Source organism: Ooceraea biroi, chromosome 8 (genome assembly GCF_003672135.1).
Source record: "Ooceraea biroi isolate clonal line C1 chromosome 8, Obir_v5.4, whole genome shotgun sequence".
Classification (NCBI taxonomy): Eukaryota; Metazoa; Arthropoda; class Insecta; order Hymenoptera; family Formicidae; genus Ooceraea; species Ooceraea biroi.
The window spans coordinates 3,978,662-3,992,198 of record NC_039513.1 but is presented as its reverse complement, the minus strand read 5'-3'; the positions used below and the strand labels follow the sequence as shown (position 1 = coordinate 3,992,198).

The 13,537-nt window shown below is 40.8% G+C and overlaps 1 protein-coding gene across 4 annotated transcripts in view; it reads right to left on the bottom strand.

The window, feature by feature from the left end:
• Positions 1-13,537, bottom strand: part of LOC105285825 — a 253,884-nt gene that overhangs the window by 185,353 nt on the left and 54,994 nt on the right. For 2 of the 4 annotated variants that reach the window (XM_011350327.3, XM_011350328.3), the window contains exon 2: positions 8,865-8,943. The gene's annotated coding sequence lies outside the window, so the exon portion shown is untranslated. The remainder of the gene's footprint in view (positions 1-8,864; positions 8,944-13,537) is intronic. The other 2 variants (XM_011350329.2, XM_026971841.1) reach the window with 1 other exon arrangement.

The window sequence follows — 13,537 nt, the reverse complement described above, 5'->3', positions numbered from 1 at the left end:
AAACCCGGGCGTTGGGGGCGATTCGTGAGGCAAACCCGGTATGGACCAGACGCGCCATCGTCGCCAAGATTCGCTCCCTCGCCCGATACAGCCGGCAAAGTTTTGAATTGGCCCCGGCCGGTTAGAAGAGACCGACCCCAGGCGACCGCCGTTCGTGGCGCGATCCACATCAAATAGACTCTAAATAGAGAAGGCGACCGGCCACGATTACGAGCAACAGAACAGAACAGGAGAAACAAGAGATGGAGGGGAAGAAGAAGAGAGAGAGAGAGAGAGAGAGAGAGAGAGTACGTAACTGTTTCCGTTGCGGGCTGAATTTCTCCATTAGCCACCCTATATCTGTGACGGAGCTAACAGCTAGAAGCGCGTAAACGCACGCGTGCGTGCGTACGTGTGTGAGCGAGTGCATGCATCTTTTCCGTGTGTCTAGATACGCTCAAATACAAATATCGGATTATCGCATGTACGTACACACGGAGATATGTATACAATTTGCAAATGTACACGCGCCCCCAGACACGCACGTAGATGTGGAGGGGGGACACAAATCACCGGTGCAGAGAGGGACAACACCGAGGGGAGGTGCCTCCATGACATACGCGCGTAATTGAATCGATGAATGCACGTGTGGCGTTATCGTGACGTTATAACTCTCACGCGTAAGTTCAATAAAAAATATCTAAAATCATTTCTGTATATTGATATCGAATTTTTTTGTTGAATAATCGAAAGTATAACATCTTGTTAATAACAGTTTCGTTAATAGTGGCTGTTAGTGTGAATGATTACGTAAAAAGGAAATATTTATTCTCGATAAAAATTGTAACAAATAAAACTATCTATCAGAATAAATAAAAATGTGTACGTCAAGAGGAAAAATAACAATATGAATATACACATGAATATGATGGCTAGTACTTTATAATGGAAACCATTAAAGGGATTACACACAAATTCGGAACTGATTCAAAATCCGTCAACAATAGGTGTTACTGCAAATCTGGGACAAATCTATACATGTGCAAATAATATCTGGTATAATATATGTACGTACCATATGTGTTACACGTAATATGTATTATATATTATATGCAATACTGCGCGTAATATTGTGTTTCACCAATATGTTAACTAATATCCTGCCTGTGAGTTGCGCTACATAGTTATCGCCGGTAAGTACACACGTACGTGGATGTGTATACAATTTGCAAATGTACACGCAATTCAATACATGCACATAGATAGACCGCGACACAAATCAGCGCCAGCATTGATGAGAAATGTTTCTCCTAATTAGGTCAATTGTATATTTTTAGACAATTTCTTTCTTTCAGTGCATCTGCGATACATAATTTTATAAAGCAATTATATATTTTAGCATCTATTCGAGATATATTCTACTTCGCGTATATAATATTAAAGTACCTTTGATCCCCGCCCCAACCTAGAGCAATTAACTGCATATTTTCTGAATAAAATGCTATTATCAAGAAATGTGTTTTCTCTCATTAGCATGTCTTGTGTTACGATTACATGGTAATTAACATGATCGTTCTTGTTTGCATAAATTGCAATATGCAACATAACTGATTACATTCATGAGACTGATACACCTCAAACAACAAGCGCAAATGATGTAAACAAGTGCGTTTATGGAAAAGTAGATCTCATTCAACGTTACAAGTGCTTTTTATTATGATGTTCCAGTTAACTGGATTATGTTAATAGCGCAGCGTGAGTGCATAAACCTTGCGTACCCACAGACGTGCCAACAGCTTTCCGCGAGCTTCTCTGCAAATAATATTCAATAAAAAATTTTCCTCTTTGCAAATAAAATCTTTCGCAAATATTTCGCATACAGTGATAACACTAAATATTCTTCCAACGTTGGCGTTTTCTCGGGCAAGTCGGAGAAATAGGATTATTTTATTTCACTTGGAACGCGAGGATTTCTATTTTTTGAACTGTTTCCAGTGGTGACAAAAATCTTTCCAGAATTTATTGCGTTTCTTTTAAACTGCCTCAATATTACTGTGGAGGTATTTTTCACAATAAAAAATATGATTAAATATCTGTATTGGAAAATATTCTAATTGAGGACAGAAGAACAATAGAATATTATATATAAATCAATAAGAGACAACAATAATTATGTTGGCCAGAAAACTGATTTCTTTGGAAAATAAATTTCTATTTTTGAAATGTGTACCACGTAATGAAAAACCATCAGAAACGCGTTTGCTATTTGTACATCACGTATCCCAATCTTATCCAGACGTTAGACATTCATGAAGCTAGAGCAACCGTTCACACTCGTACGTGTCTGAACACGCGACTGACACGCGAAGAGAATCTCACTATTCGCCCATACGGGTCTCGGATAAGACTAATAGACGCCAGCCATCCACCCAGCGAAACGCTTAGGTATGAAGACTAGCCAGCCGCGAAAATTCTTCGGTCGAGTTTCGACGGAAACCGAGTGCGAAAGGGAAACGGAGCTAAGGGTAGAGAAATACCGAAGCGACTCGCGCCTACGGCGCCGAGAGCCGGGCATTTTTGAAACGGGCGTTCGCGTGACTAGGTTGGTCGATGGTTCGGCGTCGCGAGGGCGAAAGGGGAGAGAGCTGCAAGGGTAGAACGAAACGAGACGGCAAGCCAGACGAGAAACGGAACGAGACAGAGAGAAAGAGGGTGGGCTTTCGGTGTGGGACGGTAGGTGTTCGTTCGTTCGGCGCTCTGGTTCTGGGGGCGCAGAGAGCGTACAGGAGAAGGCTGGTGGATCGATTCAGCCGCTCGAGTCGAGTCGAGACTACACTTCGGAGCCCCGCGTTCTGCTCTGTGGCCTCTCCGCGCGTGTACGCACACGCAAACCTACACATATGCCTACACACCTACACCCGGACACATTCTTTCCCGGAGCATACGTGTGCGGGGACACCCTCGCGGACTGATCACCGGCTTGCGCGCGTTCGCGAAGAGATCGAGCGGGGAAACGGAGACGCGAATCGGAAAGAGAACGAAAGGGTCGGGAACTTCTATACTTTGGACGGTGTTGAATTTCATCAGCACCGATTTAGGTTTAGTTGGCGCGACTTTGGACTTAATATTGCTGTTCGAGTTCGAATACCTCGGTGATTATAACACTCGCTGGAGAGAAGCTGTATTCGAGCGAAAGAATATATATCATTCAAAGTCGAAAGCTATTTTAATTTTTTACAGGAAATTACTGCAAACAATAAAGATTAATATTTTGAAAGACATGCTTGTTGCAAGGAGTTCGTACGTTGAGTCTGCTTGGCGAGTACTAGTATATCATATTTTTCCAAGTTAAAATATCTACATTCCTAATTCGTGAGTTGTTCTTTCTAAAATGGATATAAATTTGTAGCAATTTCTTTATCCTTTATAGAGATTACATCAACTTTTCGTAGAGCGTCTTTTTAAATGTTGCTAAATATGATTAATTCTAATTAAAGCACATTGGGCTTTAATTGAATTTCGATCTTCGATACGCCACAGTCTTTTAATTATTAATGAACCAATATTAAAATAAAATTTTTAATTATATTTGGCTATTATGTTAATATTTGCGCGCATTTTCCCTAATATCTGGGTATATTATTCCCACCAAGCTTAAATAATATTAATCTATTATAAAAGCACTTCAATAATGTACAGTTTTAAACGGTATTTTCAAATTCTATTTAATTCTTAAAACTTTAATTACGCGAGGAGATCCGCTATAGTCAAAAATAGGATCCATGGGTTCGTTCCCCTAGTAACTTTTAGAAAAATAACAGACCACGCTGTAGAACGGTAAAGGACCAGAATGTTTAATATCTTCCGACTATAAAATACATTTCGCGATATACCCTCGCAAAGTAATGAGCGCAACGCCCGTTACGCTCTGTTTTGGGCGGCTACCGCTTATTATGAATGTTCATTCCATTCTGTGTGTTTCATTAGCATCAACCGCAACGTTTTACTACTACTTGTGCTTAAGCATTTCGCAATTTACTCGTCGAAAGTTTTAATTAATAAAACATTACGTGCCGGGATTACAACGCCTATGCTAGATAAACGAATCTCGCCAATTCGCGGAATATATTTCCGATTAAACTGTAGCTCCCGAGTTTACATCAGTGCAACTGCGCCCGTGAATCCGCGTTACTTATATATGCATATGCGCATAAAACAATGTCACGGAAGAAGAACGATCTTCTTTCACATTACCGATCCCGCATGAAACGTCTATCTCGTCTATTATCCCTTACTTTTTCATTTTGCATCGAATTTCTCAACCACTCCATCTCTTTCCCTTTTTTTATTCGTATACGCAACATGAAATGGATGGATCTGATTATCAATGGAGACGCAAAAAATTACTGGAAAATATGGAATGAAACGAATCTCAAAACTATAATATAACGAGATAACAGAAGATACGATAATGAACGTGAATTAGCGATAAAACTCTGGAATATATACTTTATAATCGTGTATTATCGCACATTATTTGCATCAAGCATCTATATTATAACCACTAATATCAGTTTTTTAGAAACTGTTTAAACTCGTTTCAATAAATACAGTCCACTAGATTTACAAAAAATTTCCAACCAAACTAACAATTTCTGCATTGCGATATTAAAGAATTAAAAATTGAAAGGAGTAATAAAAAGTTTAAACGGAAGTTGAAGTCAAATTGATCAGCATATTGCAAATTATTTAGGTGCTATTTGCGCATGGGTTCAAAGCCGCTGTGGCGTTTAAATATTCATGTACACGATGCAAATAACGATACACGTCTTTCCAAGTGGAGGATTGCGTAATTTTCGTAAGAATCTGACGCAGCCCGTACATGCGTTTACTCCCTCAATTTACGCGCACGGGCGTTCGCACGAATCGACCCGTGATATGCGCGCCACCATGTAGAGTACATATGCTTGAATGCGTGCACGCACGCAGCACGCATGCACGCACGAACGCACGCACGCACGCAGGAGCGTGGAACGGATGCGAACCAGGCATACTGAGAGGGATGAAGACAGAGTAGTACGTACGTACTATACGATCTCTCGCCTCCGTAAGCGCTTCTGTCAACTGTACGTCGCTGCCGGGGTGCACAGCCGCATTGCTCGCGCGCTGCAGTCAGCCTCCGCACCCCCAAACCACCCCATCCCAACCACTCCCGGTCGTACCAGCAGTCGCAGCCACCACGGCGCGATTGTGTGTTCCGCGGTGCATGCCGTTTGTCACCATTCAAGACGCTGACGCCGAATGCCGAGCGAGTTTCGCCACGAGTCGACGGCGAGAGGATTCTCCATCGAGGTCTCTGGGGGTGGCGACAGAGGGTGGCGACAGGGGGTGAGGACGAGCGGGACGCTCACGCGTTTGCGGAAGGCACCCCGCTACCATAGCGGCACTGCGAGATGCGGCGGGCGGTGGTGGTCGTGCAAATTTTAGGCGTTACGTTGCAGTTGTTTCGAGAAATTGCAGAACGCGACCGACTATTTTAACAGTCGCGTTATTGCGAGCACGCAAAGCGCGGCCGGCCGCGCGCGGTTACGTGCGTGCACACATTCGCGTATTTATTCGATGAAACTCGTCAGGATCGTTCCTGCGTTTAATGTTTTCTCTCCTTTTATTTTCAGTTATTGGATTCAGTTATTCAGTATTGTTATACTTTCTGATCCATTTTTTCTACCCTGTGTTAGAATCCTAACTGTGGAGCAAGAAATCCAAACAAGATTATTTACGAAAAGTTACAACAAATATATGTTAAGATAATCGAATTGCATCTATATCTTTTTCTTTCTGCATACGAAACATAAATTGGTATTTTAAATAACAATTTAAATATAAGAAAAGTTGTATTTTCTTTTAAGAGCTGGAGTTGCAGTTGTGCAAAATACATCTCAACAATCTACAATTCTTAACAAAAATTTGTAGATGTCGCATTTTCTCAATTAAGATCGAAAAATCTGTGAAACAATGGACTTAGGACGTTTAAAGGGGTCTATGAAGAGTAGTAACAGTTGGTTCTTTGTCCCGAGGATATGCATGCAAGTCAGGGGAAACAAAGGATATAGCCAAATCCAATAGAGTCCTCTCATCCACAATGTGCATGGCGCGATTACACTGTATCTTGTGAAATCAACAAGATTATCCATTGACGAGATCGGACCATCTGCGCATTGTTCAAGCTTGTGATCAGTAGGCGTGCATAGCATTCGAGGCTCGCAGGACATTCGCAATAATGCTAGACACTTCAACGCGATACAAAGAGCATCATCTACCTCGCAAAATTCTTTACTTTTTCGGTGTACCATTTTTAGTGTGTCATTTGTATTATCGCACGAATCAAGTTTATGATTTTTATAAAGGAAGATCTATTGTACTTTTCACCCTGCTTTATGATAATGGCAAATAGATCTCACGAATCATGAAACTTCATATTCTTCTGAATACTTCGCGCCGTGAATACGGAACAAATTATTCGGGGAGATTTTCACGCGATAGAAAAGTACACTGCTAGACGGGCACTCTAAATGCGCGTTTAATAATTAAAATCCTCCACTCGCGCATTCGATCGATCGTACGCGCTAATCGGACCGCCAGAGGCGACCTGATTTGCATTTCCGCGTCTCTCCGACATCGTCGTCGTCGTCATTCATGTTCCGCGCAGTCTGCCGCGAACAATGCGCTCGCAACAAGTGCGCATCTGTCTAAAAAATCCGATTACAGAGGCCGTAATGCGACTCGCGCTCGGTCGGGGCTAGTTTATGCAAAGCGGTCGTCCGGCGTGATCGTGGCCGGCGGAAATTTTGCGGGGCCGGACGGCCAGCCCGCGGCGAGTCGCCGTAACTGAATTTCGGCTCTGCCCAGTTTTCGGCAGCTCCGCTTTCGCGCGCGCGCCGCACCTTTCCGCCTCATCGATATTCTATTAATATTTCAATATTCCCGGCCAGCTGCTTCTCAGATACGAGACAATATCTACCGGCAAGTACGCATCTGCCGGGTTTGTGATGCGCCACCGCTGTCGCGCGAGCGGAAACCGACGGAACACGTCCGTCATGTGCAATAACGTAAGATGGCCCAGCGCGCTTTACGATAGCGGACGGCACGTTTCTCTCGATCGCGTTATGCACCGGTCGAAAACGCGTTCTGATTTCGACAATGGAGCAGGACACTCGGTCTGGTGCATCGATCGGCGCGCGTTGTACCCCCGCAAGCGTTTTGCACGTTCTTTTCTCGCGCGCAAACTGCGGAAATTACTATGACTTCCGGGCGAGGTCTTTGCCGCGTGGACATAATGTGCGAAAGAATATACTGCGAGATAGTCACATAAGCATGTAATATAAGTACAAAAATGAGAGAATAATTATACAGGGTGTCCCGGATTTTAACCGACAAACTGCGGGAGCATATTCTACTAGTGGAAATAAGAAAAAATTCTTATATCGAGTTTGCTTAGAAATGCTTTATTACAAAGTTATGAACCAATATTGAAAAGAAATATGAGATAAGTAATAACGGAACATAGTGTAGAATTTGGAAGGTCGAAGATGTTTATGTTATGTGTATTCACATGTATTCATGTTCACTATGTTGAAACGATTCAGTATGATTGTTACTTTCACAACAGTAGCTGTTAGATTTCAATCGTCGTGTCAACTAGCAATTACTATCAGAATGCCAAAAGTGTTTTCAAATGAGGAATACACTGATATTCATTTCGTGTACGGATTCTGTGACGGAAATGCACGAGCTGCCGTACGAGAGTATCAACGTAGATTTCCTAACAGGAGAGTACCAGATAGATTTAAAGCAACGAATTACTAATTCAGTTACTGAGATGCAACAAAATTTTCAGGAATGTCGTACTGTAACAAATTCTGTACTACGTCGATGTCTAGCTTGTATCGATGTGCAAGGACAACATTTTGAAATGCGTCACTAAATCATTACGTAGATAATTTTTATTTTTGTGAAAAAATCCGTTGTTACTTGTCTCATATTTCTTTTCAATATTGGTTTATAACTTTGTAATAAAGCATTTCTAAGCAAACTCGATATAAGAATTTTTTCTTATTTCCACTAGTAGAATATGCTCCCGCAGTTTGTCGGTTAAAACCCGGGACAGGGTGTCCCGGGTTTTAACCGACAAACTAACAATATAGGATTCAAGAATGTAGTCTTAATAATATTATTGACATGCATTAATAATGCGAGGATAAATTTGTCTGCAGACAAGTACGACTGTAGCTAGCTACTACTTTATGGATGCAGCTGTTGCCAGATAGAAAAACGCCGCGTAGTGCGTTTTTTCCACGCAAATGGAAAGCAGTATGACTTCGGAATAGGCTTCTATTCTCAGATCGGAAACTGAAACTCGTTTTTCCGCTTTGCGCGTTCTTTTCGGCCGCAAATAGAAAGCAGTACAAACGTGAAATGTCTCGATGCCGAAGAATAATTCCCTCACAGATTCAGCCATTTTTCTTAATTTACGATTTTCCTCGTCGAATTTACCCTTCTCACTAGCGCCACAATATCGTTAGGTCTCTTAAAGAGAAATGACAGTCTGCATAATCTCATTACGTTTATTATCAAATCTGCTAATTGCGTAATAGTTTCAATGGAACATAAGTGCAATTGAAATAGTCTAAAATTGAAAAGCCAATCACGCAAGTTTGCCTTGCTGCAACAATGACAATCGATCCAATTAAAACTTAAGTACTATTCTAATTCCAGAGTTGAAGTAATGTAATTAAAGTCTATGCATTATACGCTCGTATTCTCGTTGCTCATAACGTGTAGCATGCAAATTATAGTTCGCTATTACGTTCTATTATTATAAATACCTGTTTCCCAACGCACCAATTTGCACTGTAAATTCGATTCGTTGGACGTAGCTTCCTTCCACAACCGGCCTTTACTACACTGTAACAAAATAACACACCGTTTAATATCTCGATAATTTATATATATAATAAATATAAATGTTCCGTAAAAATAACATTAATCTGACGTTAATTACGCGCGATGTAATTTATAAGTTGAAAAATCTTTCTAGTAAAGTTCGTTTATTTCCGCTCTTTGACATTTGCTCTTTTAATTCTCGTCCATTCAACTCTCCTACATTCAATGTAGTTTTGTCCGTTTGACTACTTAGGAATTAAAATCGGATGAATACATTCTAAATGACTGTAAACACTTCATTCCACTGAGGCGTACATATAGAACTCCGCTTCATAATACTGTTCCCTATTCGACGCTAACGAAGCGTAAGCAACCGAATGAACTAGTCCTATTGAGATACTTGAAAAGTGATAATATAAGCGGAATTGACCGAGTTGCTCGCTTACTAGCCATCGTTTTACCACGATCTTTGCGATATACAAGAGCACATCCGTGCTCTGAAATTTTTATCCAGAGATCCAGAGGAAAATTTAAGGATTACTAATTATACACATTACTAATCCCTTAAATCAATCGCTGCTTTCAGCAGGGCCCTTTTTTAGAATTCCTTCAATCGCTTATTTACGACACGTTAATGGCGCAAATTGCGCGCATATTCCGTTGCAGAGTGCCTGGGAATGATAACGTGCAATACCGGCGGATATACCCCTGAGATATCGTTCACAGACACTCGAGGTAAGCGTCACGAGAACCGCGTCACGAGAACACATTCAGCCCGAGATAACCCATCTAATCAGTAGACAGGTAAATCCATTAATACCTATGCGCCCCCAAACGAAGTGGGGAACCATATCGGTTAGAACTTAAGCTACCCGTTACGCGGAGTTATTATCACTCGTCAGAGATACGCGACGCACGGATTCGTCGTAACGGAGTGGCGATAAGGGAACGTTTGCATTTCGCGAGCGTACCACGTTGCATAATTACCTGTGAGAGTAATCACAATCAACGCCTCAGCGTACGCGCTTCGCTATTACAGCATATCGCAATCGACATTGCAGTTCAACAACTTGACTCCCGGGCGTTTCCTCTATTGTCCTACCACCTAACGCGCTCTCCCTCACGTCCTCCAAAGATATCCGACCATTTCGCCCAAATAAGGACTGCGCAACGCGGAATTGCTTGCGCGGACAATGCACCCGCGAAATCATCATCCGCGCGATTATCACGAAAGGTAAATTATCACAATGAAGCATCGATCGATCGAAAATACAGTCGGTGTTGCGTCGAGCAATGCCTCAGCATTGCGACCGAATGGATACGCTAATTAGACGACTGGATATTGCTTGAGAAGCAAAAGCAGTCTCTAACGAGCAACGTTGACCGCGATACACCGGTTACAGAAACGTAATACGATCGGCAAACACGAACAAGACCGTTCCCGAGGAGTACTCGCACACACTGCTTAGAACGAAGTTGACGGTTGATCGGATTATTAATGGGAGAAATAATGACGCTGTTGAGAAGCTGGCAGTGAATAAAGATGATAGAAGCTCTCAAATTATGCCGTATCTTCGGATCATATTTAAATATCAATAAAATTTCATACAGATTCTTCTTTTTTAAAAAGGAATCCTAAAGATATTTCACACAAAATTGGAATGTAAAAATGTTGTGTGTGTGAAGCTGGCGTATCATTTCGCGGAAAATCATTAATTATTGAGAGTTCTGGCTCCCTTTTTAATAGTTCTAGAGTTCCTGATAGGTTAAACACATAGTTCTGGCCATTAAAGCGAGAAAATCGTATAGTGCAAAGTGAGACGCCAACTTCACGCAGCGTCTCACTTTGTCCTGCGACAGTTTCCGCCATAATTCCGGCTAGATTTTAAAAGATCTACAGTTCTACATGAGTTCTAGAAAGTGTTCTAGCGAAAAAATTTTTTTTCATCTTTTTATAATTATTAAAGCTAAAAAATGTTTAAGGGAATGACGACTGGTTAATTTCAGAGAGTTCTGTGCTTTATGAAATATTTCTTGTGTAGTTCTGAACATATTTAACCATTTTCCAAAGAGTTCTGAATGCAAACATTAACAATTATTTAATAAAAAATTTTTATCGTCCGAGAAAGACGGATATACAGAGATATGGGTGAGACGCTGGTCGATTTTCGAGAGTTCTGTGAAGATTAAAATATTTCTCGTATAGTTCTGAACGTATTTAAGCGTATTCCAAAGAGTTTCGACCGCAAACATTAAAAATTATTTAATAAATTTTTATCGTCCGAGAAAGACGTATCTACGGAGATATATGTGAGACGCTGGACGATTTTCGAGAGTTCTGCTTATTCTAAAACAGTTCTCGTATAGTTCCGGACATGTGCAATGCCTTTCCAAAGCGTTCTGACAGGAACAACGATTAGAAAATTTTTTTTTTAAATTATTTCACCCGAAGAGTGGACGTTTTCGACTTTACCAGTGAGACGACGCTGGCCGAAATGTCGGAGTTCTGGCTTTCCTAAAATACTTTTCGTATAGTTCCACACGTAATTATGAATTTCCTAAAGAGTGCTATGCACCAGCGACATTGCACAATTTTTTTGAAAAATTAAAACTGCTCGAAAAGTGAACTTTCAGACAGAAAATGTGAGACGCTGGCCGAAATGTCGGAGTTCTGGCTTTCCTAAAATACTTTTCGTATAGTTCCGCACGTACTTATGATTTTCCTACAGAGTGCTATGCGCCAGCGACATTGTACAATTTAAAAAAAAATTAAAACTGCTCGAAAAGTGCATTTTAAGACAGAAAAGGGTGAGACGCTGGCCGAACTGTCGGAGTTCTGGTTTCCTAAAATATTTTTCGTATAGTTCCGAAGGTACTTATGAATTTCCTAAAGAGTTCTATGCACCTCTCATACATAGCACTCTGTAGGAAAATCATAAGTACGTGCGGAACTATAAAAGTATTTTAGGAAAGCCAGAACTCCGACATTTCGGCCAGCGTCTCACTGGTAAAGTCGAAAACGTCCACTCTTCGGGTGAAATAATTTTTAAAAAATTTTCTAATTGTTGTTCCTATCAGAATTCTTTGGAAAGGCATTATACATGTCACGTACTATATGAGAACTGTTTTGGAATAAGCAGAACTCTCGAAAATCAACCAGCGTCTCACTGGTAAAGTCGAAAACGTCCACTCTTTGGGTGAAATAATTTAAAAAAAATTTTCTACTCGTTGTTCCTATCAGAACTCTTTGGAAAGGCATTGTACATGTCCGGAACTATACGAGAACTGTTTTAGAATAAGCAGAACTCACCTTTGTGAAGTTGGCCCCCCTTCTTCAAAATTTGAAAAAAATAAGCACAGTTCTGATTGCCCCCCGAAGAGTTCTAGAGTTTTCAGTCCTTTTTAGAAAGAGTTCTGCCATTTAAAGTAACGAAAATACCATTTGAAACACCGGGGGGGCTAACTTTACGAAACTGAAAATTCAAACGGCTATAACTTTTTTGTTTTTAATTTTAGCGCTTTGACCCTTAAGAATAATTTGTAGAACTCTTTGGGGGGCCATCAGAACTCTCAATAGAACTCCGGATTTCCAAAAAATTTCAGACCCAGAATTTTCAAAGTGCCAGAACTTTTTTGTTTTCGATTTCAGAGCATTGGTTTCTAGGGATAATCGGTAGAACTCTTTGGGGGGCCATCAGAACTCTCAACAGAACTGCGAAATTATTTAAAAAATTTTCGACCTGAGGAACTTAGAAATTTTCGGACTCTGCAACTTCGACTAGCCAGAACTTTTTTGTTTTCGACTTGAACGCATCGAGTATTAAGGATAATCGTTAGAACTCTTTGGGGGGCTACCAGAACTCTCAACAGAACTGCGGAAGTATTTAAAAAATTTGTGACTTAGAAATTTTCGAACTTTGAAACTTTAAGTCGCCAGAATTTTTAGTTTTCGACTTAAGAGCATCGAGTATTAAGGATAATCGTTAGAACTCTTCGGGGGGCCACCAGAACTAGCAGCAGAACTGCGGAATTATTTAAAAAATTTTCGACCTGCGGGACTTAGAAATTTTCGGTCGAAACTTTTTTTAATAATTCCGCAGTTCTGTTGAGAGTTCTGGTAGCCCCCCGAAAAGTTCTAACGATTATCCTTAATACTCGATGCGCTCAAGTCTAAAACAAAAAAGTTCTGGCGACTTGAAATTGCGGAGTCCGAAAATTTCTAAGTCCCACAGGTCGAAAATTTTTTTAATAATTCCACAGTTCTGCTGCCAGTTCTGGTGGCCCCCCGAAGAGTTCTAACGATTATCCTTAATACTCGATGCGCTCAAGTCGAAAACAAAAACGTTCTGGCACTTTGAATTTTTTTTGGGTCAGAAAGTTTTTTTTGGAAATCCGGAGTTCTATTGAGAGTTCTGATGGCCCCCCAAAGAGTTCTACAAATTATTCTTAAGGTTCAAAGCACTAAAATTAAAAACAAAAAAGTTATAGCCGTTTGAATTTTTAGTTTCGTGGAGTTAGCCCCCCCGGTGTTTCAAATGGTATTTTCGTTACTTTAAATGGCAGAACTCTTTCTAAAAAGGACTGAAAACTCTAGAACTCTTCGGGGGGCAATCAG